Raw genomic sequence first — 5,710 nt, forward strand, 5'->3', positions numbered from 1 at the left:
CGACATTTTAGTCAATATTCACAATTTTTAACGATAATCGCATAAAAGTCCTATACGCCAAATTGGCCAAACAGCGTTTTTAAAGTGTGATTTCTTCAGGCATGTTGTTAATCACTTAATTTCGATGAACCTTGCTAAAAATTTCATATTTCCAGAGCCTACAGTGATGATTTATTTACTTATTTTGAAAAGACAGACCAAAAAAAGAGAGTTCAGTGCGTGATCTCTCTTGTTTCGGACAGCTGAACGATCGCGCGGTCGGCCGAAGTATTGTGTTCTGTATTGCGCGGCCGGTAATGAAAATGAATCAGTTCAGTGCGTGATTTCTCTTGTTTCGGACAGCAGAACGATCGCGCGGTCGGCCGAAGTATTGTGTTCTGCACAGTGTTGAGAAATGAGTGAGCATCGCTTGAAACCTGCTCACTCACTCGCGAGTATGAGTATTCCAATTCAGACTCACTGTGAGTATACTCACACGTGAGTTTGAACTGTAATACTCATACTCACGAGTGAGTATGAAGAAATTATTTACTCACTCACGAGTAACTTTTACTCACAAAATACTTCAAAGTAAAATAATTGTACCAATTTTCTTTTGATTTTGTACTGTAACAAATATTGCGCATGATGTAGATCGTTTACCTACTTGCTATATCCCTACTGGATACACAGGATCAATTTTGAGGCAAATGGGACATGGGACAAAATTGATTCACAAAATATTCTGCTTCTTTATATTATAGCTAGCTTCTTTATGTTATAGAGCGAGTACAAATAATAAAACTTCAAGATAGGTGTATTTCTTAGATTAATAATAAGTTTTTATGTGGTACTTGAGGTGCCTAACTACTTGACGCTGATGTGTGTTATTTGACGCTGACTTACTATTTGACACGGTCATTCCTAATTTGACGCACTTTAAAATTATGTTTAAACTCAATCAGTTAAGGTGACACGGGAAGCACAAACAATCATCAAATCGTCATCATTTCGTCATTGAATGCTTAACTTTTTTTCTACAACAAATATGATTTTGAAATAGTATCACCGGCGCGTGCTTACTCGCAATCTACATGCTGATACATTTACAGTTGCATCAAACAACTGAAAACCGAAATACGCCGCTCCAAAGTTGCGAGGTGATAATGCTAGAAAGAGACGAAAGATAGGAAAAATAACACGGTGTTTAGTGCCTCCCCGAATCACCTTAAAAGCGTTTATAATTTTTTTCATCCAATAACACTAGTTGCGCAATGATGCGCCATAAGTTGAACGCGAATAAAATCGGTTTTTGCGAGTTCGATATTCGACTTTCAACTGGAACCATAATAGGGGCTGTCCATATACCACGTGGACAGATTAGGGGGGAATGGCGAATGTACACAACTCATACACATTTTTGATAATTTATATGAGGCGTTGTTAACGATGGGTGAGGGGGTATATTAAACTGATTAAAACCTGCCCACGTGGTATATGGACAGCCACATAGAAGAATACTGCAAAAACAGGTATTCATGTTAGCATTATCTGTTGGCATGTTGTATTTGGTCTGGTCATGGTCTGTTGTATTTGCATGTTAAGGTCACTCCTGACGGAGTCCAAGTTTAAAAGTGCTCGCGTTTTCGGGGGGCACTCGATACAGAAGCAACGCACAACTGTCATTTTTATTATTTCACGCATGCTGCGACGCAGCAAAGCTAAATCAACAAAAATGACAGTTGTGCGCCGCCTCTGAATCGAGTGGTGTGCCCCCGAAAACGCGAGCACTTTGGAACTTGGATTCCGTCAGGAGTGACCTTAAACGGGTCTACTACGAAAGGCCGAATCACAAAAGGCCGAATCACGAATGGCCGAATTACAAAAGGCCGAAAGCGAAAAAGGCCGAATGCACAAAAGGCCGAAACCACAAAAGGCCGAAAGCATATAAGGCCGAATCACAAAAAGCCGAAACCACAAAAGGCCGAATCACAAAGGCCGAATAAAATCAACAGACCAACAAAGTGGACCGGAGCGCGCGCTCGCTCCGGTCCACTTTGTTGGTCTGCCGATTTTATTCAGACTTTATTTCTTCAAATACTTAAAATAATTAAGAATATTCGGATTATTTTGTGATTTCTCAGTGAAGTCTTGTGAAGTCAGTTTCTTTTAAATTAGGAAAAATGATACGCATTGAGGAACACCGCGTTACTGCAAGTTATACAGCTTTTGGTCAAAAGCATAATAATTGAAAAAAAGTCTATTTTGTTTAGCTTCTGATGTCGCAATTAGATCATGAGTTTAGTGCGCATCATTAGCACAATGCTCAACCATGCATCATGAAGCGCACAACTCCTACATTGATGCAAATCGGCAATTCGATTCTGTGAGCCATGAATCCGGTGGAATTTAACTCGGGCTCTTGCATTAGATTTGGGAATTTAACTTTTCCCAATACTACTGATAATGAATACTACGTCAGCAAAGGAAGAAAAAAGAGAGCTCTTGGATTACTCAGTTACTTCAAAGTGATAATATTTATCCGTATGTTCATGCTTTCATTACTGCAATGAAGATTGATCTATTATGCAATATATAAGGAATCAAATTGAATCTGTAAACACTCTCATACAACTTCTTTCAATTGAAAGATTGAGCTTCGACGTTGAACTGACGTTAAATACCTCAACTGAATAAGATTGATTAAGATCGCTGCTAGTAGTTGCAAAACACGTGGACAAGTTTTTCTTAATAGGGCAGCATAATATAAGTAAACGTAAATTTGTCAATATTCCAAGTTCTCTTAATTGAAAGATTGAAACTTTTTGTAATGATTCGGCCTTTTGAGATTCGGCCTTTTGTATCATTCGGCCTTTCGTGGTTCGGCCTTCTGGGTTTTCGGCCTTTTGTGGTATGGTAGAACATTTTCGGCCTTTTGTGATTCGGCCTTCTGTGGTTCGGCCTTTTGTGATTCGGCCTTTTGTACTGATCCCCCTTAAACTAAACACACAATTTTCTCTGGTTTACTTTATAAACTATATATGATGCATACAAAGCAACCTGTAGATGAAATTTTTTAGAATAACGTTGAAGCTACTGATTGGCAAAAGTGACAAGACTGATAGCTTAAAAAATAGGAGCTACGCGATCACATTGTATTAATAAAGATGACTCAAAACTATTAATACACACTGAACCACACTGTAGCTTAAATAATAAATCCATGCCCGACGCATGATGCTCACTCATAATACTCTATTTATTTATTTATTTATTTATTTATGCAAAATGCAAAATGGAGCAACTTTACAAAAATTTTGTATGGGATTTTTTTTACACGGCCGTATAAAAACAGAATCGGGTGTAATTTGGCGCGAAAAACTAATCATTCGATTTTAAGCACTGTTAATAAAGAAGCGAAAAATTGACGCATAATGTGTCCATATACTCAATCAATGGTGGACTCGAACTTGGATTTTTCTCGCGATCCGTACACACAAAAAAAATCGTTGATAAAATTAAAAGAATCGTTGATAAAATTAAGAATTTGAGTTGGTGATTTTCAGTAGAAAGTAATCGACTGTTAAATTTACCAATGAAATAATCTTGTTTCACGATAACCAAATTACAAGTTTTCTTCTCAAAATTAAGTGTGTTTTTCGCTATTTAGATTGAATATTGTTGATTTCAAAATAAAAGTTATGGGAGTATTTAGTTTCACAGTTTTTTTTAAATAATCAAATTGATTAATGAATGAAACAAATCCGTACTGTTCCATTTAATTTCATTATACTTGAATCCGAGCTTAAATCCAAGTATAGTGAAATTAAATGGAACTGCACGAACAGCGAAAAAGTCCCATTTTCCATGTCCAATAAGCAACCAAAACATATATTTATTCAGGAGAGTTTTCTCCTGCACAGAAATAGTAAGTCAGACCAAATTAGAATTTCAATCCTACAAAGGGCCCCTTCAGTTGGAACTTCGAAGTGCATTTTTCTACCCGGACGGCAAAGCTTCGCTTCTGTAGATGTTTCCTGTGCTGGTTGCTTCCGAGCTGGTTCCGTTCTGTTTTAGTATTGTATCCGTCGGCGTAGCTTTGATTCGAAAAGCCGGATTTCGTTTACGCCGTGCCGTCTGTATTGTTTCATACCTTCTCCAGCATCACCTGAAAGAATACAAGCAAATTGATTTGATCATGATGGGTAGGTACTTTGTGATTCTTCTGCTTTTGCAGAGTGGGTTGCTTAAAATAATCATCAAGAAAGTCTACATATTATAATGTTTACCCTAACAAATGAGGAGTGTCTGGTGCTCCTGCGGCAACCGATCAATATCGTAGAAGGAAAATGGTTTATCCTGTATCTAGAAACGCTGATACTCGGCACCTTGCAGCAGGTTTAAAGGGTTGCGTCACCGATCTGCGTAACCGGTCCAAAAATTAGAACGGAAACTTGTTTTGAAGCTGAAAATATAACACTTATCAGTTAGATTTCAAAACTATTGAAAGCGTAGACTTACCGATGAATACACCTCCATACTAGCGGAAATGCCAGCATATTAGAATACTCGATTGTCGTCAAACACGCAGAGAGTCTTTTTAGTTCATTCCGAAGTTCATTCACTGTCCTTAGCACGACGGATGCCGGGAGAATCTGCACGAATAATTTTGTTTTGTTTCTGTTGTATGCCAGGATGTGATGGGCCATCTCACCAACCACACCAATTTACCGGAGAAAATCTCTAACTTATTATTGTGTTAATGGTTATGCGGGCTATGCGGATGAAGTTTTCGATACGATAGGAAACCGAGCAGAAAACTTGGCGTGGATCCAAAATAATTTGTTTGGGAAGCTGGTACGATTTCTCAGGTACGATTTATTAACTAGTTGACAGTTCGTTAGATGCCAGATAGATTTTAGTGCTGTCCAATGAGCAGCTCGAAGTAGCTCGAAGTTGTTCCCGTCCTGCTCGTTCTTTTTTGACCAGGGGGAGAAGGTGGAGCACTGAATCCCTACCCCAACATGTGCGACATCTGGATTTGGTTCTAAAGTGTAAACAACAGTGTTAATTCTCTACCATTTTTTTGTTATGGCGAGGCAATTTTTATGCACACTTTTGTTTTCGATATTTTATCAAAATTAAAAACTCAATCATGCAGCAATATAACGATGTGGTATGCTTGAGATACCTGCTTAATTATAGGGACTCGAAAAAGAATTTATTTGCAGTAACTAACCGAATATAAAAATGCTTACATTAACGATTGCGCCCTAACACCGGTTCTAAGCTTCGATGCAGAGTACACGAGCTTTCCCAGGTAACCGTAAGCCTTTAAATAAGCCGTACGTGCGACTATAATGCTAGCACAGAACTAACAAGCTTTATACTGGCTCTGTAATAGCCCTATATAGCCGAAAAGGCGAAATATAGTGCTAATGGTTACCTGGGTTGTTCGCCAGTGACAGGCGTATGAGGCCCTTGTTTTTGACAACAAACGGGCATGAGCGTGACAGGAACAACTTCGAGCTACTTCGAGCTGCTCATTGGACAGCATTTTTATTTCTAGCCAGGGTTGCCAAACTTCAGGAATATTTGCAAACTATTTGAAAATTTTCGATCTGTCTTTTGAAAAATATTGACTTTCAAAATTACAATTTTTTGTTCAGCAAAAAACTTTCAAATTAAAAAATGTGTACTTACAGTATAAGTTTCATTACTCAATATTACC

At 38.1% G+C, this 5,710-nt stretch overlaps 1 long non-coding RNA gene across 1 annotated transcript; it reads right to left on the reverse strand.

Moving 5' to 3' along the window:
• Window positions 1-3,846: 3,846 nt before the first annotated feature.
• Window positions 3,847-4,856, reverse strand: LOC134203716 (uncharacterized). Its single transcript, XR_009977681.1, has 3 exons — window positions 4,501-4,856; window positions 4,269-4,444; window positions 3,847-4,147 (listed from the first exon to the last, which is right to left on the reverse strand). It is a non-coding gene; the product is annotated as an uncharacterized LOC134203716 (long non-coding RNA).
• Between the last annotated feature and the right edge of the window lie 854 nt (window positions 4,857-5,710).

Source organism: Armigeres subalbatus, unplaced genomic scaffold, assembly GCF_024139115.2.
Source record: "Armigeres subalbatus isolate Guangzhou_Male unplaced genomic scaffold, GZ_Asu_2 Contig207, whole genome shotgun sequence".
Taxonomy (NCBI): domain Eukaryota; kingdom Metazoa; phylum Arthropoda; class Insecta; order Diptera; family Culicidae; genus Armigeres; species Armigeres subalbatus.